Consider the following 16,840-nt stretch of genomic DNA (forward strand, 5'->3'; position numbering starts at 1 on the left):
CCTTACCGAAATTTCACGTCATACACATCGAGAAAGTGAGAATGATTTTACCATTCCTTGTTTCAAAATGTCTCACAGAGACCACTGGAACTCGCTATAAAGCTACCAAGATGGCTAGTGGCAACCTCCTACTCGAAGGCCGGGAGAAGTGAAGTACGACAAACAAACGAAGCTTGTGGCATTTGGGGATAACCCTCTCTCTGTAAGCGCACACAAAGCCATGAACACTCTGAAGAGTGTAATTTCCGAAGAAAACTTGATGGACTTGAGTGATGACACGCCCTTGAACGGATGGAAAGATGAAAACGTCATCAATGCTCAGGGAATCAAAATCAGACGTGGCAGCAAATAACTGCCAACTAGGCACATATACTGACATTTGGCACAAACACATTACCAGAGGCACTAGAAACAGGTTATATCAAGATCAGAGTACGACCGAATATGGTCCGAACCCACGACGCTGTGTTAATTTTTGGAGATTTGGCCGTGCTTCTCAGAGATGCCAAGGGCTCCTTACGTCTGCAAAGTGCGCTACCAAAATCACTCCGCTGATGACTGTAACGCTGAGCCCCGTTGCGTGAACTACGATAATTCTCACCCTGCATACTCTGGAGCTTCTGCAACTTGGCAAAAAGAAAAAATATGATCGCGATCAAAGTCAAGGAGAATATAACTTTCAGATAGGCATGACAACAGCGTTCGCTGTCATTTACACAATCCCCACCTTTCACCGAAGTGGTGCATCGGGGTGCAGCACCACAACGGCACTTGGCGGCCGCCTGCTTCACGCACAGCGAACAGCCACCCGCCCCCACGGTAGGAGTAGCCAAGGCTGCCCTGCCTTCCCTGAACTCCGCCACACCAGAAGCCTCTGCAAGCAGTGGTAGCCGCCAGTGGAGCTCAGAGGCGAGCCCATCTTTCGACGCGAAGCTACCAAGGCAAACACACCGTTCGCAAGAGCGCGTGTCCAGCGCGCCGCAAGATGCGATGGACATAACAACCAGTGACAAGGCGCAGTTAGCGCCAAATGAGCGGCGCGATTGATCCGAGTGCTCTAAAGAAGTAAGACAAACCTCAAATCACAGAGCCCCAAGAGGGTTCTGTAAGCTAAACCAACGTTCCTCCAATGTTTGATACACACAGCACAAGTTTAGTTTAATATTGACACATTGCTAGGTCAGTGGAACGTTGGCGCTCTTTGGCCGTTGTAGCCCCTGCGCCATAAAACACTAATTAATAAATAAGTCAGTGGAACGTCAGAGGTGTTCTTCGTAACCTTGATGATGTTAACTTCGTGAATTCAACCCAAATGTGTTTGCGTACAAGCAATACTTAAGATCAAAAAACACAAATCATCTCTGCCAACACGTTATTTTCCGCAAATAAGACTGCAACGCCGCTATCGTGTCTTCTGGCGGTGTAGTAATTATACTCGATAGAAGTGTTGCCTGCCAGCGCATAGAACTGCAAACGACCCTTGAAGCAGTTACACTCAGAACTGTACTGTTAAATAAACTTTTAACAATATGCTCTCTCGACATGCCACGTAATTGTCACCTTCACAGACAAGAATTCCGGGCATTAATAGATGAACTACCGTAACCCTACAGGGTCCTTCGAGATTCAAACGCACACAGCATTCTTTGGGGGGGACTCTGGCTGGGATGCGAGAGGCTGGTTAATTGATTTTTTTTTTCTTTTTTCCACTGGGACATGCCTGCTAAATCAAAAAGAGCCAACGTTTTACAGTAGTGCTCACAACGCATGCTCCTCCAAAGATTTGAGCACAGCACCTCCGACACTCACACCGTACGTCCAGTGGAATGTTATTAAAAATCCCTATAGCAGCGACCACTTTCGTATAGTCCTGAACGCAACAAAACCGGATAAAGGCTTGCCACACATTCCTCGCTGAAAGGTCGAATCAACCGAGTGGAAGCTATTCCGAGAACTCACGCATTTGTCGCGGAATGACATCTGCGCCCTAAGCATAGATGATGTTGTTGCATACTTCACATTTTTATTCATTGATGCTGCTTTCATGTGCATACTACAAACAAAAGGAATGGCTACCAAACGACGAGTTCCGTGGTGGAATGAAGAGTGTAGGAAAACACGCAAGCAGCAAAACAAAGCATGGGGACTACTTCGCGATTCTCGAACTGCAGAAAACCTAATTTCAGCATGTAAAACAGCAAGGAAGATGGACGCGTCGAAAGGCTCGGGGAGAAAGATGGCAAAGGTATACTTGCGGTATAAACTCTTTTTCGGATGAGAGGAAAGTGTGGAATAGAGCAAATAGAATAAAGGGCCGGCAGTCACACCCGCTCCCTTTAGTAGATACACAGAGAAATATCCTCGACGCAGATAGAATTTCTGGGCGCACATTTTCAACTCATCTCCAGTTCTTCGTACTATTCGAAAACATTCTTTACAGACAAACAACGATCAGAACTACAAAGTTTGGAACGGAAGGGCGCACCGACGCTGGACGCGCGACGCCGAACGCTTACGCCGGACGCCTACGCCGGATTTTCTGCGACGCGGGGCCCTTAACGCTATCGCGTTAAAAGCGGTGGGACAGGACAGAGCGCTATAGACTTCAACTGACAAGCTTTATTTTAAAAAAACATGCATAGAGGCTACCGTATGCTCAAATAAATGCGCAGACAGACGCATAAATGAATGCGCCACATATGAGACAACCAAATGTGCAACGAAGCTGATAAGCGCGCGCAATTGCATTACCTTACAGCCATTACAAAGCAATCACCAGGTCCTTTTCAAGGCACAACACTTCTTTATCAGTGAGTGCCAGTGATGGAGGGCTTATGTATTCATCAGCAGCTTTTGAAATGCAAAACGCCTGAAATATTTTCCTGTCTAACTGCCTGTCAACCACCTGAACACTTGCGTGTGATAAAAACATGGGGAGCATTTGCGAGTACATCTTTGGTAGTGGTCAGCCAAGTGGCCTGCGCCTGCTAGAGCGTTTACAGCGTTCCGGTGCTCCCTAAGCTGGTCATTCAGGCACCTGCCTGTTTGTCGATCCAATGCATCTAAGATGGTTTTCGGAAGGTATTGACTGCTTTCCCTCTTGGGGTCGCACTAAGAATACTAGTAAGGTAATAAAGCACTCCGTAAAATTTTTAAAGGATAATAACCTGCAGTGTGTTGGAATCTGATAAAGATGGGGGTTTCGCTGTCTTGTCGCAGACTTATTTTCATGAGAAGACATGGACTGCTGTCAGTAAGAACTTTGTAGAGTCGGATAATGCCGCGACGAGGGCCAAGAAGAGGGCCTTGAAATTATGCCAGGATATGCATCTTGACGGCCTCAGGAAGGGTATGCTAGCGACGAAGAGAGACACTCTGACAATGTTCTTTTCCGCTAAGACGCATAAAGTAGACGTGCCTCTCAGTGCAATCGTAACTGAAAAAGAGTCTTGGCAAGGGGAAATGTCGTAATTCAGAAAAACCTTGAAAGGTTTCATGTCAATGACCCGTTCGTAATACGCAGCTGTAATGAACTGGTTAACTAGCTTTTGGCGCATGAAAACACCGGGGAGCCGTTCTTTGCCTTCTCAGTTGACGTGGAAAAGCTTTTTTACTCCCTCCCCCAGGCTGAGCTTTTTATTTTCGTCAGGGAGCATATCGAAGAGTCTGGTTCCGTTGGCTTTCACAATTGACCTGCAGCAAGTTGTTTTCTCATCCACTTTTATTTCCATTAATTTATCGTTTCTTTAATTTATTCAGAAAGTACAGGTAATTTCCCCTATGTTGTCCTTGGTCTCAATGTTTGTTGCCTTCTTATGATACACTTAATAAAAATTGGGTGCCTTGATTAACCCTTTCTTCTCGTTTATTGCATAACGAGAGTCTCGAATCCAGCAACAATAGACAGTTTTAGTACTGCGTACGTTGCGTACGTAAGATCGCTACGTTCTGCAAAGTGTGCATGTGCAGAACGCAACACGAATGGTACGTCCACACTAGCGACAAAAACGCGCGCGACACGCCGCACGCGGCAAGCGCCCGCGCGGCAGACGCGTACGGGCAAGTCCACAGTCGCGTTTTGCGGCACGCGGCAACGGCCCGTGGAGTCCCGCGTTGTTTCGTTCCATTCGATACTTCTCGTGACAACGCGCTCTCCGTTCTGCCCATTTCGTCTTCCATCGGAAGTGTCTGGGTTTTTTGCGCCACTGCCGGCTACGGACGAGGAACTACTGGTGACTGTGAACACTATAATACTTGTTTGTTCTATACTTGTGTGACGCCGACGTGCCAGAAAGCGGACGAGAAAGTTTTGGGTGCGGTACAGGGACACTGAGGGCCAGGCGCAGACTCTGCTTCCCCGCCTTCACCAATTACTCACCTGTCATGCCAAACTGCTGTCCATAATGTGCGAGCGGTTGGCGCGCAGCTACTTGTCCGACGCTCGATTTATCATAGAGGCACGCATATCCGCGAACGGTTTCCAAAAGCGCCTCCATTGCGAGGCGAATTCTTCGTCGACGCCTCAGTGGTGGTGTGGTAAGGCTTAACAAAAACAGCCCCCTTGACTGGAAATGGCCTCTGAGATTTTACGGCGCGCGTGTCACTGTTCAGTCTCAGAGCCCATAGATTATGATTCTTTGCTTATGCGACAGGTGGCGCCACAACCGCGCGGCTCGTAAAGCGGCTCGCTTCTGATTGGTGGTCGTTTTGCGTCTGCCGCGAAAAATGGGTCTCGCACCCATTCGCGCGTTTGCCGCGCGTTGCTGCCGCTTTTCGTGAATCTTGCCGCGCGCGTCAGCACCGCTCGCCGCGCGCGGCGTGTCGCGCGCGTTTTTGTCGCTAGTGTGGACGTACCAGAACGCTGCGTGATGCGTACGCGGCCGCTGCGTACGCACGCATCCGATTCTTGCGTGCGTGCGTGGGGAGCCTTGCGTGCTGCTCCCGTGGTCCTCGCTTGTTCGGGAGAGCGCAAGAGAAAATAATTTCGCTAAATGGCGGCGTCAAAGGCGACCAGCGGAAGGCTGTGCTTTTCAATGGCCTACGATCTGGCTTTGTTGCGTGAAGTGAACGCGCAGAAGCCATTCCTGGATCATGCATGGTGCAAATCCATAGCACAACATAGGAATATTGTTTTTGAGAGAGTGTTCAGTGTGCGCTGTTTGCGCGAAAGGCTCGACCTCCTGTGGGCGCAGTTCGTCGCAAATGACCGTGCCAGCCTCAGATAGGAAATGCTCGGTTTTTATTTTTCTCGATATGATTCGTGTATTGCATCCGTATTAAATGTAGAGTCTTTTAAAGACCTAAATAGCTTAAACGTTGGCGCGATCAACAGCGTCTATAGTCCGACCGATGGTTCGTCGCACTGGTGGACGCGGCCAACGCGCTCCGACGCGCCCGGCGTCTAGCAATGCTCGCCCGCTTACGTGCGTAGGCATTTCCCAGTACTAAAAGTTGTGCCGTGATACGCGCTCCTACGTTCCGCAAAGCGTTTGCGTACTGCGTACGTATCGTCATGACGCAGTACTAAAACTGTCTATTGATGCCTTCAGGTAGCATGCGTGGGTTTATTGACCAGTTACCTTCACCCAAAAAAATCACGTACTCGTGACGTCTGCGGAAGAAGGGATATTCCACATCCGCCGACGAAGTTTGTGAGTGGTGGCGCTGGCGAACACTCCCAGGGTTCTAGTAGAAAACATAAATGCCCAAGAAAGTGGATGGGAAAACGGTGCCGCGGTAGCTCAATTGTTAGAGCACCGTATGCGTAATGAGAAGACGTGGGATCGTTCCCCACCTGCGGCAAGTTGTTTTTTCATCCACTTTTATTTCCATTAATTTATCATTTCGTTAATTTATTTAGAAAGTACAAGTAATTTTCCTTGTGTTGTCCTTGGTGTCAATGTTTGCTGGCTTCTTATGATATATTCACGGCAGGGGCCTATGTAATATTGTCGGCGCTGAGACACGTCAGAAAACTAAAGCTACAAAAAGCACTTGTACTCACCGACTCCTTAAGTGTAGCGAAAGTTTTAATATTCCTGCAAAAACACAAAAGCCCTGTAATCAGTTATCTTTATTCTCTGGTATCTGCTAAATATGCATTTAATCAACATGTTATAGTGTGCTGGGTGCCTGGACATGGAGGCATCGAAGGCAACCTGCTTGGAGATGAAATTGCCATGCCCATAGCAACAAACTTAGCAACACTTCCTTAGCTGCTGCTGCCATGGGCCTTAAGTAATTTTTAGGCAAAAAAAAAACTAGGAATCTATTGCCAACGAATCTTGAACACTGAAATGTCTAATCAACTGCGTTTAAATAAGCCGCGTTTGGGAAATAAGCTTTTAATAACGAAAATACGGCGAACTGAGGTCATTTTATGCCGACTTCAAATCGGCCACACATATGACACACACCTGTTAACGGGTGATGTTGCTCCAATCTTGGCAAATGCGGCGAGACGCTCACCATCCTCCACGTCTTGTTGGAATGCCGGGAAGCAGACACTGAAAGAAAACAGCATTTTCCATAAGTCTACCGACAGCACATTCTATTACATCCGACACTTCTCCTTGACGAAGAACCGTTTTTTTTTTTTTTTTTCACAGTAAAACCATTTTAAACTTTTTACGCAATGTTGATGTTTTGCAAGGCATAAGGCCAATATATTCGTAGCACATTGTCTCACTGGAGGTTGCTGTAGCGCGAACACCCTTTTGTGGAGCACGTGCCTCGAGGTCCATGCGTTCAACGATCCCAGTTACTGCTACTGACAGCCATACATTTTAATGTATCATTCCCGCGCTGCATATCTTTCGTGACCATAGCACATCTCACACCTCACATATCATTATTATAGCTATAGGACATATACACTTTACGCACTTTACAGCGAATGTTTAGCCTATATACAGCCGTGTTACATCTACCCTTAGAAATTCACAGCTAATGCAGCATTGACGACTCATTACTATAGGGAAATTCCGCAGTGGGCTAGCTCTTTAGACACAATTAAATCTGTTGGCACAGTGACGAAGGGACAGGACTTAAGCGAGAAAACAAAACACGACACTTGATTTGCTTTGTCTTCTCGCTCAAGTCCTTTCCATTCGTCGCTTTGCGCAACAGTTTCATTATATCATTATCAGAGCCTTGGCGCTCTTTGATCACACCTGGCCATTGCGCCAATAACATTCAATAATTAATGAGTTAATGGTACAAGATTCCCAACTCCAAGGAAAGTTCGCCCTGAGCGCTGAGCTTCCAGAACATACCCGTCCTCTTAGACTGTTTTTATGCGTTGCATATTGGAATCACTCAGTTCAGCCCTTGGGCGCGGCCGGGCAGCCACCATTGGGGGTATGAGCCACCATAGTGGCTCATACCCCTACACTAGAGTTTTATGCGTTGCATATTGCAGTCACTCAGTTCAGCCCTTGGGCGCTGCCGGGCAGCCACCATTGACCTTTAGCGCAACCACGTGACGTGACGTCACGACAGCCGGAGGAAAAGCTGGGCCCCAACACAATATGCAACGCATTCTTGGTTTAACCAAGCTAAGCCTGGCCATTTTTTTTTTGCAATTTCTTTAGCTTACTCCTTTTTGAGTGCACTTGGCGAAACTTTCTGGGCCTTTTTCGCTTTTACTCAGTACATTGAGGCGATACTCCCACCTCACGGCCGTCATTGTGGATGCAAGTGCAAGGTAGCCCGTATTACTTGATTCACGCGTGGACGGGCGCGCTTTATATACAGTCTCTTTTCATCATACTTTTCCCATTGTTTCCCTGTCCGTCACCTGATTCAATCGCAGATTGTGTAAACTGGCCCATGCATCTGGAAGGCAAAGTAGCCGAGCCGAGTGGCAATGACAGGTGCCGTCAACTCGCAAATGGCTGAAAAGAACAGCGTCCACCACTTGGAAAAGAGAGCGACGTTTTCATTGCTTAAATTATTGACACAAACGTTAGGAGGTGTAATGTTTTCAAAGGTTGCGGCTGCATATGTCATCATCGATCACGGATGAGAGCATTAGCAAGGGTGGTAAAACATTAATAGCTTGGAATCATGGAACGCAAGTTGCGATACGCATAACTTTGACAATACAATGCTGTGAAGGACGTATGCACAGAATGGAAGACAGGAAAAATAAGTATTATATTCACATTAGACTGGGAGAATATCTGTAAAGCAGTTTCACGGAATGTAACAAGCATTAACATAAAAATACAATAACAAGAATAAGAGGAAGCAGATAATCAACTAAAACACGCACGCTGAAATATCATCATTTATGCTCCTTTGCTCAGTTTCCATTTAGCAACACTTTTTCAAACTCACCCAATCGTAAAAAAAGACAAAAAGAAAACGGTGTGCTGACATATATCCCAGCTGCACCCGACAAGGGCGTGAAAGCCCTTGCTTATCTCCCGCTTTCTGCTGCAACTTGCGCGCACGCCGAAACTATCCGACGCCGCTATACACCGCGCCTAGCGCAGTGCGCAGTAAGGTTCGCGGCGGACTGTACTTACTCAATCTAGGTTCCCATGGGACCGTAGGTTCCCGGCGGACTTTAGCGTGTCCACTGCCAGGTGAGGAGCCGCCTCTCCCGACGCTTGAGCATGCATTTCTGTGGTGAAAGTGCCAGTACTGTAGCCGGTACTGAGAGAAATAAACCGGAGTAGGCCTACATAATCTCGCGCTCCTAGAAGGCCATTGGCAGTGACACTGCGGAATGCCTTAAGACACAGGCAGCAACTACTGACTACTAGACGTGTATTTTTGTTTTCAATAACCGGATTCATTTCTGGCTTCTTTTTCTCGAATGACGCATCAGAAAGGTTTGTTTAAAGTCATTATAGGCAAGTGTGGGTATACCGAATTGTCCGATATATCGAATTGTTCTTAATGCATAAGCCCCTTCGTTATAATCTGATTTGATTGCAGAACATTGCGTAGACAAAGTCGGACGTGTTAAGTTACATACTATACAGAAGTGACCGTCAGGAATTTTTTTTTATCTGTGGCCGCTACGCTTGCTTTCAGTGCACGTTTGGCATGATTCGTACATTTACAGTCGGATGAAAGATATATGCGTTGATTCATCAACTACATATGCTTTATCTGACATGTTCCTGAGGCTTTGGGCGACCACATAGAGTTTCTAAAATACCCTAGAGGGAAATGTGGCGCTAGTGTCTACGGGGTGTCAGATACGGGAACTTTTCCTGAGCCTGCTTCGAGTTCACCAGACCACATCGAATCGCGTCACAGCTAATTAAGGAGCACAGAAGCACATCTACCCCGTTCCCGAGGCGCGGCACGTGCCAACGAGTTGGCGTCCCCCACCTCGTGCGCCGCAGGTGGAGCTATTCACTGCTTGACTCTTCCCGAAAGTGTAGCGGGAGCCTGGCACGGTTCCAGGTAACGCAGGGCCCAAGCAAAGCTGCTTTGTAGCACTGAAACGTCGCCCGCTTCCGCCTATTGTGACGGCGCTTGCAAGTCAGAATGGCAATACCGCAGAGAGAAGTAAGCCCTCGGACAATTGGGGCCCAAGGAGCGACCCTGTGCGCCGGGTGTGACACAATCACACGGGCGCCTACCATTGGCTGAAAATGACGACACCTGTGCGGGCTCGCCGATTGGCTGTAAATGGGGTCACCTGAGCGGGCTCGCCGATTGGCCGAACGTGACGTGACTTCGAGACACCGAAGGGCTTAAAAGACACCGACCGAGAGCAGCGAAAGAGCATTCCCTCATTCATCTCTTTCGAGCTTCTTGCCACGGGCCGCAGCGTCCGAGTTGCTGCCGGCCCGTAATGACTTTATGACTGTTAATTTCTTCGTACTCTCACTGTAAATAATGTAAATAAACCTCCAATTTTCATCTCAAAGTCCTCCTCAACCTCGACCAACTCCCGCACTCAACGGCAAGGTCCAAAAAAATCTGTGGGACAGCAATTGGGATCGTCCTCCAGATCCAACAACTGGTGGCAGCGCTAGGGATGAACCTTCGTCCAAAGAGATCCAACAGGGGGCTCTCATGAGCGTTGCCTCAACCTACATGGAAATGATGGGAAGTACAGGCTTCGGATTGACTTCTATCTTTAGACTAGTGGAGTTTGCTTGCGGCGCAGTCGACGAAGCTACACTCAAATATTATCGCGTAAAATCTAGTTTTATTTCTGCAGTATGTTATATAATGTACAACACGGTACATAAACTTTGTATGACTTTAAGATGCAAGCATGGTTTACTACGGTTTATCACAAGGACACACCAGGGTATGCATTCTTGTGCGATTCTGTTCCCGATTTAACGCCAGAGAATAATTATTTATTTATTTTTGCAACAGCAATAACAACCGTGCATGTACTTATATAAAAATACTCATCAAGTATTTATGGAAATAAAAATGTTATATTGTGAGAAAGTGTTCCGCCCTTGAGCGGAATGCTACAAGTGTCGTCTGCTACGACGCCTGCTCGCTGCAAACGCGAGACTTTACTCGCAGACGACAGGCACTTGCGAACTCTCTCGCTCTTTCGAAAGGCTGCGTCGGCTGTCACGATTGCTGAACGTCTTCAAGTACCTTTAAGCACATCTGCTGCAGTGCTAGCTAGGACGCTAGTGGCCTCCTACGAGTATGATTCATCATATATTATATTGACGTACCGCTTCCGAAGCGTTATGGCGTGGCTTTGCACTTACCCATTTTGCGACACTAGACTACAGCCAGGAAGCAGCAACCTTTCCTACCAAAAGTAAGTTTGTGTTCTCAAAGTCCTAAACCACGCATTTCAATGAGCACATAAACGCGCAATGCATAATGAAGCCCTCAATAAAATTTGATTGTCAAGCCACTAGAAGTACAACTGTATATGTATTATATCAGTAGTGCCTTCTTTTTCCTATTCTGAAGTTTCATTAAGCACTAACGCTACAGCGTCAACCTAACACACTTAACAAACCAAGTTCCAAACGCTCAAAACATGTTCTTTCAACGTTTACGATGCCGTCGCTTTCTCGTCAGGGCTTCGACACCACAACGCGACACAAACTCCGTCCCAGTCGCTGGCCCAGCGCGCTATCGCCACTTCGAGCAACATAACAAAGGCAGAGAGCTTTGCGTTGCACTGTCCCACTGCAGGTTATAGCAGAAGGGTTGAAATCCGGGCCAGTTGGTACATAGTTGAAGGAAAAAACTAGTCAAAAAATACAAAGGACAAGAGGAGAGATTCACAATTATAGGTTATAGCAATTGCGATAGGTTATGTGTGTTGAGAAAATTGCACAAACAGGCCTGGAGTGCGGCCTGATCCCGGTGACCAGAACCGGTAACGCACTCTCTCACCAGAGCAGGATTGGCCACCCTGGTGCAGTACTTGGCCACAACCTCCTATATGAACACAACAATCAAACCCCGGCCCTCAGTCCCCAGCAGCTGCGAAGCAACTGACCACGGCGGCGGTCAGACCTGCGACGCTGCAGAGGGTGCTAAGAATCCCTGGCTCCGGACAGGCCGCCATTGGAATATGAACCTGGCAACGTTTAACGCTATAACGTTATCTAGTGAGGCGAGTCTAGCAGTGCTATTGGAGGAATTAGAGGGCAGTAAATGGGATATAATAGGGCTCAGTGAAGTTAGGAGGCCAAAAGAAGCATATACAGTGCTAAAAAGCGGACACGTCCTGTGCTACCGGGGCTTAGCAGACAGACGGGAACTAGGAGTCGGATTCCTGATTAATAAGAACATAGCTGGTAACATACAGGAATTCTATAGCATTAACGAGAGGGTGGCATGTCTTGTTGTGAAACTTAATAAGAGGTACAAAATGAAGGTTGTACAGGTCTACGCCCCTACATCTAGTCATGATGACCAGGAAGTCGAAAGCTTCTATGAAGACGTGGAATCGGCGATGGGTAAAGTCAAAACAAAATACAGTATACTGATGGGCGATTTCAATGCCAGGGTAGGCAAGAAGCAGGCCGGAGACAAGGCAGTGGGGGAATATGGCATAGGCTCTAGGAATAGCAGAGGAGAGTTATTAGTAGAGTTTGCAGAACAGAATAATATGCGGATAATGAATACCTTTTTCCGCAAGCGGGTTAGCCGAAAGTGGACGTGGAGGAGCCCGAATGGTGAGACTAGAAATGAAATCGACTTTATACTCTGCGCGAGCCCTGGCATCATACAAGATGTAGACGTGCTCGGCAAGGTGCGCTGCAGTGACCATAGGATGGTAAGAACTCGAATTAGCCTTGACTTGAGGAGGGAACGGAAGAAGCTGGTACATAAGAAACCAATCAATGAGTTAGCGGTAAGAGGGAAACTAGAGGAATTCCGGATCAAGCTACAGAACAGGTATTCGGCTTTAACCCAGGAAGAGGACCTTAGTGTTCAAGCAATGAACGACAATCTTGTGGGCATCATTAAGGAGTGTGCAATAGAAGTTGGTGGTACCTCCGTTAGACAGGAAACCAGTAAGCTATCGCAGGAGACGAAAAATCTGTTCAAGAAACACCAATGTATGAAAGCCTCTAACCCTACAGCTAGAACAGAACTAGCAGAACTTTCCAAGTTAATCAACAAACGTAAGACAGCTGACATAAGGAAGTATAATATGGATAGAATTGAACATGCTCTCAGGAACGGAGGAAGCCTAAAAGCAGTGAAGAAGAAACTAGGAATTGGCAAGAATCAGATGTATGCGTTAAGAGACAAAGCCGGCAATATCATTACTAATATGGATGAGGTAGTTCAAGTGGCTGAGGCATTTTGTAGAGTTTTATACAGTACCAATGGCACCCACGACGATAATGGAAGAGAGAATAGTCTAGAGGAATTCGAAATCCCACAGGTAACGCCGGAAGGAGTAAAGAAAGCCTTGGGAGCTATGCAAAGGTGGAAGGCAGCTGGGGAAGATCCGGTAACAGCTGATTTGTTGAAGGATGGTGGGCAGATTGTTCTAGAAAAACTGGCCACCCTGTATAAGCAATACCTCATGACCTCAAGCGTACCGGAACCTTTGAAGAACGCTAACATGATCCTAATCCATAAGAAAGAGGACGCCAAGGACTCGAAAAATTGTAGACCGATCAGCTTACTGTCAGTTACCTACAAACTATTTACTAAGGTAATCGCAAATGGAATCAGGAACACCTTGGACTTCTGTCAAGCAAAGGACCAGGCAGGATTCCGTAAAGGCTAGTCATCAATAGACCATATTCACACTATCAATCAGGTGATAGAGAAATGTGCGGAATATAACCAACCCTTATATATAGCTTTCATTGATTACGAGAAAGCGTTTGATTCTATCGAAACGTCAGCAGTCATGGAGGCATTACCGAATCAGGGTGTAGACGAGCCATATGTAAAAATACTGAAAGATATCTATAGCGGCTCCACAGCCACCGTAGTCCTCCATAATGAAAGCAACAAAATCCCAATAAAGAAAGGCGTCAGGCAGGGAGATACGATCTCTCCAATGCCATATACAGCGTGTTTACAGTAGGTATTCAGAGACCTGGATTGGGAATAATTGGGGATAAAAGTTAATGGAGAATACCTTAGTAGCTTGCGATTCGCTGGTGATATTGCCTTGCTTAGTAACTCAGGGGACCAATTGCAATGCATGCTCACTGACCTGGAGAGGCAAAGAAGAAGGGTGCGTCTAAAAATTAATCTGCAGAAAACTAAAGTAATGTTTAACAGTCTCGGAAGAGAACGGCAATTTACAATAGGTAGCGAGGCACTGGAAGTGGTAAGGAAATACATCTACTTAGAGCAGGTAGGGACGGCGCATCCGGATCATGAGACGGAAATAATCAGAAGAACAAGAATGGGCTGGGGTGCGTTTGGCAGGCATTCTCAGATCATGAACAGCAGGTTGCCATTATCCCTCAAGAGAAAAGTGTATAATAGCTGCGTCTTACCAGTACTCACCTACGGTGCAGAAACCTCGAGGCTTACGAAAAGGGTTCTACTTAACTTGAGGACGACACAACGAGCTATGGAAAGAAGAATGATGGGTGTAACGTTAAGGGATAACAAAAGAGCAGATTGGGTGAGGGAACAAACGCGAGTTAATGACATCTAAGTTGAAATCAAGAAAAATAAATGGGCATGGGCAGGACATGTAATGAGGAAGGAAGATAACCGATGGTCATTAAGGGTTACGGACTGGATTCCAAGGGAAGGGAAGCGTAGCAGGGGGCAGCAGAAAGTTAGGTGGGCGGATGAGATTGAGAAGTTTGCAGCGACGACATGGCCACAATTAGTACATGACCAGGGTTGTTGGAGTAGTATGGGAGAGGCCTTTGCCCTGCAGTGGGCGTAACCAGGCTGATGATGATGATGATGCTCTTGAAAGTTTATGTAGAAAGTGTTCTGTGTACGCGGTACCGAGCCACAAACGGTGAATCAGCGTTTCAAAGGCTCTGGTTGTATTTAATGTGAGCGTGATTTTAAATTGAAGTGATGGGTCAATGTGAAATAAATCTCAAGATTTCGAGTTCTGATCAAACCATGTCACTTTGCAACCATTGGGTGGGGTTTGTCTTAGTATGCGAAACAATTCGCCTTGTCTTAAAGGGAGACCATGTGTGGCGTTATTAACATGCGCATGTCCAGCTGCCTTGTCTGCTGAAACATTCGCAGGGATATTGTAGTGGCCAGCTATCCATTGGAACATTACTGTGCGATTTTCTTCACTTTCTTTTGTGAGTTCCTTTAGTACCTCGTTAACTAACGCCATGCTTTGCGAATTGCTGATGTCACTATGAAGTGAAGAAAAAGCTGCCTGCAAGTCACAGAGGATGACCCATTGTTCCCTTTTTGCATTAAAGTTATGTAGCGTAACAAAGACAATTTGCAAAAAGCTCTGCTGTTGTTGATGACGCCGTGTGAGATAAATTAAACGGTTGTATTTGGTTCCATTCTCGAATGACACAGAGGCAGCTGTAGAAGAATTTGTTTGGCAAGAACAATCTGTATACGCTTGAATACTGCCAGGGTATCGAAAGTATATCTGGCATAACGTCAGTTGTTGTGCTGCTAGCATAAACAGATCTCGTTTGCGAATAATTCCCTCAACCGAACGTTCAATTTTGCAGCTACGAGACGCCATGGAGGGTAGAAGATACCTGAGAACCAAACTTCGTGAGGTGGTAGTAGATTTTTGTGCACCTGAATCTCCGAATTGATCTTCGTCCTGTCTCTCTCAATAAGTTCAATTGTTAGTGGCTTCCCTTTGCGCTGCACTGAAACGCGAAAGTAGTGTCGGCAGGTTTCAACCATCCTCATAACAGGAAATGGAGGATGATGTGCCTATGGAATTACTAAGCAACTTGAGGTTGCTCGCGGGCGCCTTCGCAAGCGCAAGAATTTGGGCAGACATCTGCAGTCTTCCGGCGACCTTGGTGTGCATTGCTTCAGATGCGCTTGTTCAGCATCATTTGGTCAGACTATTGTTTTTGCGCGAGAAAGGAACAGAAAGAAGTGGGGGACAACCTTGGCGTTTAATACGTTGTCAGGTACATATGGCACGTGTGTCGGCATACCACTTGTATCATGAAAATCGGCGCATATACACCCGACCAAGAAAAAGTACACTCAGAGATACATCGCTTCTGTGTCTGAGTGTCCATAATATAGCGCTGCTAAATATTCACCACACAAAGAAAGCATAACTGAAAGATTCTAGAATATGTTTACACCCTTTGGGGGCCATCTTGTCCCCAAACAATAATCGTCATCTGTCTTGCGTGCCTTTCCTTTCTTTAACTCTGCGCGCCCGGTACTTACAGATCAAGAGTGGCATGCGCTTTAAAGCGTGGCATAGCATTCTTGACAGGAAAGTAGTGAGCGCATAGTTTTTAAGAAGGGACACGCTAGCAAGACGGATGACAATTATTGTTTGGGAGCAAGATGAGCCTGAAATGGCGTAAACATTTCTTTAGAGAGAAGGGTCGTGTCTGCTATACTTGCATAAATCTTTTTGGTTCTCCCAGTGTTAACCTCCGTAGATATTTTTCTATATATTCTGCGTCTCTAATATGAATAGTTCACTCACCACCCTCCATTCGCGTGATCGATCTTTCATAGTTCTTTGTCTTAAAGCTGTAGAGCTAAACTTGCCTTCTGTATTATAGGATGAACTATATATCTAATTTTTTCACAATTTAGCGATGATATATACTCGCGTTTAAGCCAGGGGATAAAATTTCGAAAAAGCCTAAAATCGCTTTGCATTTCTTCCGCAAAAGGCATTCTGTACGCAGAGGACACCACTATATTCACCTTTCATAAAGTTATCTCACCTCTCGTTAATAAGTTAAATGCTGACTTATAGAAAATATTCTATGGTGATGTAATGTTTACATGTTATCTAATAATGCAACTAAGACTAAAATTATTGGTTTTTCTTCACATCAGCGAAACATACCATCCATTCCACCTATCACTTTAGGTCCTCACCGCCTTCCTCCAAGTTCATGTTCATGTTTCCTTGGTATTCTACGTGATTGTAATTTGAAATATCACAATCATATTACTCACATAAAAAAGAAAATAGCTTATGGTATACGCATCTTAATTAAAACACGCCCTTACTTCACACGTACCACATTGCTCTCACTTTACCACTCTTTAGTCGACTCTCACATTACTTATGGCATAATATGTTGGGGAAACAACTATAATACTCATATTGCGTTTCTCCAGACAGTTTAGAACCGAGCCATTAGAACAATTACTTGCAGTCCGCGCTTTTCTAATGCCAATTCCCTACTGCACGCGAATAACATCCTTACCATTTCTGGACTCATTAAATACAACC

The 16,840-nt window shown here is 46.1% G+C and overlaps 1 protein-coding gene across 1 annotated transcript in view; it reads left to right on the plus strand.

Annotated features, from left to right (window-relative positions):
* Ac76E (adenylate cyclase type 2 Ac76E) overlaps positions 1-16,840 on the plus strand; it is an 875,452-nt gene that overhangs the window by 599,313 nt on the left and 259,299 nt on the right. The gene's annotated exons all lie outside the window — the stretch shown is intronic.

This window comes from Dermacentor andersoni, chromosome 1 (genome assembly GCF_023375885.2).
Source record: "Dermacentor andersoni chromosome 1, qqDerAnde1_hic_scaffold, whole genome shotgun sequence".
In the NCBI taxonomy this organism is placed as follows: Eukaryota; Metazoa; Arthropoda; class Arachnida; order Ixodida; family Ixodidae; genus Dermacentor; species Dermacentor andersoni.